This window comes from Grammomys surdaster, unplaced genomic scaffold (genome assembly GCF_004785775.1).
Source record: "Grammomys surdaster isolate TR1022 unplaced genomic scaffold, NIH_TR_1.0 126153, whole genome shotgun sequence".
NCBI lineage: Eukaryota > Metazoa > Chordata > Mammalia > Rodentia > Muridae > Grammomys > Grammomys surdaster.
In genome coordinates, this window is record NW_021620961.1 from 6,559,498 (window position 1) to 6,567,471 (window position 7,974).

At 39.2% G+C, this 7,974-nt stretch overlaps 2 pseudogenes; both read right to left on the reverse strand.

Annotated features, from left to right (window-relative positions):
• Positions 1–1,316: 1,316 nt before the first annotated feature.
• Positions 1,317–1,839, reverse strand: LOC114612288 (annotated as a pseudogene).
• Positions 1,840–5,811: 3,972 nt separating this feature from the next.
• On the reverse strand, positions 5,812–6,333 carry LOC114612244 (annotated as a pseudogene).
• Positions 6,334–7,974: the final 1,641 nt, after the last annotated feature.

The following is a 7,974-nucleotide window of genomic DNA, read 5'->3' on the forward strand; positions in this document are numbered from 1 at the left end:
GAGAAGGGAGGAGATGTCAGGGGTAGCCCTGCTTATACACTGAAGGCCTAAAATCAGCCATAGGCCGAAAATCAGAAATAGCCCTGTCATACATGTATAATAACACCAAGTCTTGGGTCTCTGTGGAAAGACATTGAAACAGATGGCTATAAACTATAATAAACAGGCAGCTTTTGTGGAAATTTACCAGCCTGAGTAGTCATAGACCTTGTAAATAGCCTTGGCAGATAATACCAACTTGGATGGGGACAAGTGAATCATAGACAGAGTCGTGGTGACCTGTCCCCTGAACTTTCCCCCAGCCGATACCATGTTCTGGAGGATATCCGTGCTCACCCTGAACACCTACGCTCTGGTGTCATCCCCCTCCCCACATCCTGCCTTTTTGTGTTTGTAGCCCCTGTGTGAATAAGTGAAAATTGTGATTTGATTTAAGAGAATAAATAAAAATATAAAAAAAAGGAAAAAAAAAGAGAAAGGTTCCTAATTGGCTCATTAATATCAAAAAGCTTCGTGTTCCTGACAGCTGCCTGTGGTCTGCTTTGGATAAAAGGTAGATGATCGTTCACTCAAAAAATCCTCTGCTTTTGAAATTCAGCCTGTGCTTTGGAATTCTGCTGCATCATTTCAGATTTCTTTCTTTTTCTTTTCTTTCTTTCTTTTTTTTTTTTTATTAAGAAAGGTTTTACTTTTTAAAGACAAAGCAAGCACTCATTGGGTTTTGCAAAAGAGAAAACTGCACTATGGTGTCAAATAAAAACCAAAACCCACTGGGCAGTCGGGGCACACTCCTTTAATCCCAGCACTTGGGAGGCAGAGGCAGGCAGATTTCTGAGTTTGAGGCCAGCTTGGTCTACAGAGTGAGTTCCAGGACAGACAGGGCTACACAGAGAAACCCTGTCTCGAAAAACCAAACCAAACAAACAAGCAAACAAAAACCCAAACCGATTTAAGAACAACCAATGGTTATGTTGAGCTGGATGCATGAACAACTAAGAAGCCATTGCATGTTTTCCGATTTGTGGATATGCACGAGCAAGGTGAAGTAGTAGAAGGTGGAGTGGCGACAGTCACACTTGCAGACCTTTCCCCCACTCTATGTGCTCTTGCTATGCCCTGTTGACTTAGTCAGCAGGTAAATGTACAAAGAACTTAATATCAAAGAACACTTCCCAACGTCAAAGATAGAGTCAAGGTCATGGCTAAAATTACCCCAGAGGTTGGGGGAGGGCGCAGCTCTGAGAAGCCATATTTCACAAAATGCCAGGCACTAGATCTAGTCCCATGTGCTTGCAGTAGAAAAGGAAACACTGATCTTAATAGAGACTGGCCTTCATCATGATGTGCAGGAACTCTTGCTCATTGACCTCACCGTCTCCATCTTGATCAGCTTCATCAATTATTTCCTGCAGGTCTTCATCTGTCAGCTTCTCGCCCAGCTCCTTGGCCACATGCTTAAGATTCTTGAATGATATTTTCCCAGTCTCATCATCATGGAAACAGCTCAAAAGCTCTCAGGATTTCTTCTTTGGTGTCTTTCTCAGACATTCTCTGAGTCATCACTGTCAAAAAGTCACTGAAGTTTCTTTTACCTGTTTCTTCTTTATCAATTTCACTTATCATTTTCTTGATTTCTTCTTCCTTGGATTCAAAGCCCAGAGCCCTCATTGCCACCTTTAGTTCCTTGATGTCTATAGTAGTTCCAGTTCTATCAGCATCAAAGTGATCAAAAGCTTCCCAGATTTCTTGTTTCTGTTCTTCAGTAAGTTCAGGCTTAGGGCTCATCCATTTTCTCTGGGCACTGGATGCTGTATTTGCCTTCTTAAAATTAGAGGCCATCATATATATATATATATATATATATATATATATATATATATATATATATATGTGTGTGTGTGTGTGTGTGTGTGTGTGTGTGTGTGTGTGTGTGTGTGTGTGTTATTTAGGTGGTTTGGACGAGAATGGCTCCCATCAAGGTTTATACTTGAATGCTTGGTCCCAGCTGCTTGAACTATTTGGAAAGGATTAGATTAGAAGGTATGGCCCTGTTGAGGAGGTATATCACTGGTTAAAGACTTTCAAGTTTTACAAGCCTATGGTATTCTTAATTAGCTCTCTGTCTCCTGCTGTAGATCAAGATTCAGGCTGTCAGCTACTGCTTCAGTGCCACGCCTTTCTGCCTGCTGTCATGCTCCCCACCGTAATGGTCATGGACTCTCACCTTCTAGAACCATGAACCCTTAATAAGTTGCCTTGGTCATGGTGTCTTGTCATAGCAATACAAAAGACAAAGGGCTGGAGAGGTGGCTCAGTGACTAAGAGTATATTTTGCCTTACAGAGGACTGGAGCTGGGTTCCCAGCATCTATGTGCAATTACAGCCACCTGGAACCCAACTCCAGGGAGTCAGATTCCCTGTGGCTTTCATAGTCACTGCAGTCAAGTACACAAACACTAATTACACACAGAAATAAAAATCTCTAAAATGAAGTATACTATAAATTTCACTTATTTTTGGTGACTAGTTTTTGTGAAGTTAAATATAAATAGAGAATGTTGTAACCACTGAATTCAGGGTACTGGTTCATTCTACTACCTTAGCCTCCTCTTTAGTATCTTGTCTTAGTCTCAAGTTCTTACCATCTTGTCAGCTAATTTTCTTATCACTGGGATCACATATGAGAAGCAACTTAAGGGAAGAGGGATGGCTTTGGGTCATGGTTTGAGGGATGACCATGGCTCCAGTGTGACTAAAGTATGTTATGCCTATTTGTTACATTTTGGTGGACCAGGAAACAAAGCTTTCATGGGAAGTGGAGCTGGGTGACAATAACAATCTGTAAAGCCAAAATATTACACAGAGAATACATGTCATAAATATGGAATCATGCAATATGTAACTGGCTTTCTACCCTCAGCACAACTGCTTTGAGGTTCATGCCATTACTACTGGTATCCGTAGCTGGTTGCCTTCTGCTACTCAGTGTATATGAGTGCACAGTGCACAGTTTGCTTAGCCAGTCATCCCTGACGTCTGAGGAGATTACAGCTTCTAGAAATGATGAACACGGTTGCTATGTGTTGCTATATGCTACTATACACAAGACTAGAACACAATGTTTTCACAGTGAAGAAGTGATCAAGCTTAGTATCACTAATAATGGGATAAACCAACATTCTGAGCCTCCACCTGGGTTGTGCTAAGAAAGACACAATGTTACTTTTGTACTGTTCTTGCTCAAATGCGTAACCTGTTCAAAAGCATGAGGAAATGATCAGACAAAACCAAGACAGGAGCATTCTATTAATCAAGTGACCGCTACTCTATAAATAAGAAAATGCCATGGAAGACAAACAGAGAAGAGGGAACTGTTCTGGACTGAAAACAAAACAAAACAAACAAGTGAGAAAAAAACCTAAAGACATACGGCTTACGTGGCTTCCAAAGGCAGTGTGAACTTATATGGAATAGACACTGATCCCCAGGGTAGAAGGAAGGAAATGCTCTTTGGAAAGCAGTCTTGTATCAGTGCTAATCTTCTGGATTTCAAGAAATGTGGTTGTGTAAGAGAATATAAGATAACATGTTTTTATTTTTAGAAAGTTCATGCTACAATGTTTAGGGAGATCTGTAAACAATTTTCAAGCAATTGCAAAAAAAGAAAGGGAGATTAGAAAGATAAAAAATGGTCAAGTTTCATGTAGGAAGAGTAGTTCATTCTTGTAGCAGTGTGTAGATTTACAAATCCCAAAACAAAATATAAGAAAAAACAATGTTCTCTGGAGATGATCGCAGTTGTGAACGTTTTAAGATTGATTTAATATTTAAAAGATAACACTGAAGATTGGTACCAACAAATATTTTCAAAAGCATTCTTTAAATTACACAACCATTGGAAAACCACCAGAAACTCAATTTTAGGGAGATGTACAAATAAGACTCAGATTAAAATATGTGAATCTTCAAGTCAATATTTTGTTTTACCGTATTTTATGATTCAGATAAAGAAATTTGGTTTCTAAAGTGTTCATTTCAAATGCATGAGAAATATGCCCTCCCTAGAACTAATTTTGCCTTTGAAAAATAATTTTTGGACAAAAAATGTTTCATAGATTCTTCAAATACTATAAGCTATTTTGCCTATATTCATGTTTATGCATGTAACATATATGTATAAACTTCACACATATACCCAAATATATACAATATAGATATTGTGTATATGTATTTTAATGTAATGTTTTTTGTAAAAGGCCACCAAGTAGCACAAGGAAAGCTATTACTGGAAGAAACTTTCTTTTTTTTTTTAATATGTAAAATGGAAGGGTTTTATTGTGTGATACCAGATAAGAAACCATAGTTACATCTGCTAGCCACCCAGGAAACATGAGTCAGTACTACTGATTCACATATTCATTTTGAATTAAAGGAAGACGGCTTTGATTGCATTTTCCAATATAATTTGCAATTAGAATTAGCATGTTCTCTTAAACTTCTGTATTGAACTATAAGTAAGTAGGTATTTATTCACTGGAACTAGATCTGAAAAAGCTTACAAACTTTCCATTCATCTCCCTTCGTTGCTGTTACATCTGCCTCCCTCCATCACCACGCTGGATTCCTCTCATCTTCCATATCATTTCCAGGGGAATCTCGAAGCAAGTACGTCTGTGTGTTCCCTTGAAAGAATATGGACAAGCCCAACTCCAACTCCATTCTGTCCTCTTGAAATGTGTTTCATTTTGGCAGAATAAGTACTAGTAGGATTCGGAGAACCTAAATTCTGGTTTCCTTGCATCATAAACTACAGACAACTCCACTGTATGTTTTACACCCATTTTAACCATGACTTTGTATCTGCCTGGTCTCTTGTCATTTATCTTCACTGTTGTCCTGGAATTTACATAAGGCAGTTATACTTTTATAGAAATTCAATTTCAGAGAAGTCAAACAACACGGCCAAGAACCCACAGGTATAACATGCCACAATGAGCCAAACTCATATTACCTCATTTGAGATTCTATTGCTGGAATGTGTCAGGCTCCAGAGTTTAAGTGAATGAATCAGTAACTTTCTAGGTCCCTTCAGGGATTTATTTTACACTTCTACTCGCTATTTTTTCTCATAGAATGAAAAAAAAGGTATAAACATTTGGTTATCAAATTGGATCCTCCTATTTTTAGTTGTCCATTCTTATTTCTCTCATTTCTAAATTATTTGCTCAAACAGTCTTAAGTATTGCCTCTCAGAAAACTTTTCAAGTTACCTGTTTCTATTTGTCAAAAGAGAGACAGCTAGCATGTCACAGACACCACTAATTCTTCTAAAAAGTGATTTCATATTTAAAACCAATTTAAAACATTTTTTAAAAAAAAACATAGATTTTTTTTTTATTCTCTAGAGTAGTAATACATATTTTCCTTCCTTTGCACTTAGTTTCCTCTTTCTTTACTTGGGAAATATAGTGACCGTGTCTCCCTGCTGATTATCTGTCTCTAACACAATGCCAGTCCCACAGGAGTCAGGAGGGTTCTTGATTTCAATGTCGCCTCAAAGAACAAACCAACCTCAACTGGAAAGTGAAACTTAATACTTAATGATTTGAGTCACATGACCATTACTGCTGACATATACCCAGGAACTGCACATACATAAATTAAAAAAAAAATTATATGAACAATCCTGAAGAGGTCAAAGAGCTCTTAACATTATGGCCCTCGACTCATAGTAACTTGTATAATTTAATACATAAAAAACAAGGACACAGAGCTTGGGAGCAGACATAGGAAATTGTTTTGTGATTTTCTTCATTTTGATTGTATTGCATTCCTGTCTTCAGGAGGAAAGACTTTGACTTCAAAAGTAACAAAATATTTGAGAAGAGAATTTACATCCTTCAGTTCTAAATGGTATTCTTGGGCGATTTTCTCAGCAGTCCATGTTTTTGGAGAGAGTTTATGGTTATTGATAAGGGTCAATGCTTCCACAACAGTAATCTTGCCTTTGAGAATGTCCATGATATTCTTATTACTGTGGTTTCTTATCAGCAGTCTGAATTCCTTTGGTTCTTGCTGTGGTACAACATCTTTTACCTGCAAGGAAGGCACCGGATCTTTGGAATCGACATATACAACTCTTAGTAATGACAGCAGCTTGTTATCTTTCCTAGAAACTTCTTCGACTTCTGGATACTGACTCAGGTGCTCCTGCAGGAGGCCACGGGTGGAAGGGTGCTTGGGTGCCATGGAGGGCTTCCTCTTGCTGATCTCCCGCTCTGCTCGCTGTCCCACGTTCAAGTTCCTGAAGGCGCGGGTCACGCGAGCCCCCATCTCTAGAACATGATGCCCTTAGTTCACTACGCACGCACGTGGGGAGACACCGGCGCGGGTGACCTCTGTGCTTGCGGAGCATCTGGAAGAAACTTTCAAGCCTTTTCCTCTACATATCAGAAGCTGAACTTCTCATAAGTGGTACTTTCAAGCATTAGCCAGATCTTTGTGTAACTAGGGTTGCACTTCTGTGAGTAATCACTCTTCAAATAATACTTGTTCCATGTACTCACAAAGAAACACCCTACAAAAACAATAAAAAAATCTTATTTCTTTTAAGTCATTTTCCTGCACTCAGAAGAAGTCATATGTACAAATACTAATTTTAAATTTATTTTTCATGTCTTATTCTTTCTCATTATTTCTTTTATCACTTATATTTGACAATGTATGGGACCTCTCCCATGATACAAAAGCCTGGAAATAGATGGACATACAGTTCAGGTCCCCACTGACCATACCATGCTGGGTAGACCCTGAAAGAATGTAGAGGCAGGGCTAGAAGAATTTAAAGCCACAGAACCTTAACCACAAACTTGTGATCACTCTTTTCCTATAAACCTGTTTCCAAAACAGCTAGCAATGGGTAATGGGGAGAGATCTCTGAGCCTAATCAAAGGGTGAGGTAACTGGTTTGTTTTCTTGAAGGTAAGGTTATTCCAGGAAAGGGTGTGCCACACCTGGCAAGGTGATCCTAATATGATGGACAGGAAGATAGGACTTCTAACAGGGGAGCTTTCCATGTGTAGGTGGACAGGAAAATCTGGAGGGTGAGCATCAGCTCTCAGATGATTGCGATGTTGTAAGCCTGCTATGTTACAGGCTGGACCTAAAGTGGATTCTGTGCCAAGGAGGCAAGTAGGGCGTCACAAAGATAGATAGAAGTAGGATGTTATAGAGAAAGAGAAGAAATGAGGTCAGAGAAGCCAAAGGGAAGATGATGGGAAGACAGCCAAGAGAGGAGGGCTAGACTGAGGGAAAATGGATACAACTTTCTTTCACAACCTGTGACCGTCTGTATATGTTTGGCCAGGGGAGTGTCACTATTTGGGATGTGTGGTCTTGTTGTAGTAGGTGTGGCCTTGTTGGAGTAGGTATTTCACTGTGGGTGTGGGCTTTAAGACCCTATTCCTAACTGCCTGGAAGCAGTATTTTGCCAACAGTCTTCAGATGAAGATGTAGAACTCTCAGCTCCTCATACATCATGCCTGCCTGGATGCTGCCATGCTCTTGCTTGGGTGATACTGGACTGAATCTCTGAACCTGTAAGTCAGCCCCAATTAAATGTTGCCCTTATGAGAGTTGACTTGGTCATGGTGTCTGTTCACAGCAGTAAAACCCTAAGACACACAACCCTTGCTTCTTCCTAGTGATTCAAGTAACACGGGACTTTTAAATTATCAATTTCATACATGTGTATAATGCATTTTGATTTCTCTCTCTCCTACCCTCTTAACGTAGACCTTTAAAAATCAGAAAATATCAGTATATCAGCAAAGGACAGACAGGAGGGTGACATATTGGATGCTGACTCAGATATTTTGATAAAATACAAAGTTAGGAGGGCACCAAAGTCAAACCTTGACTTTCAGTACAAGACAGCATTAGAGTTTGGGTGTAGATGTTTCAATTTATTTTCAA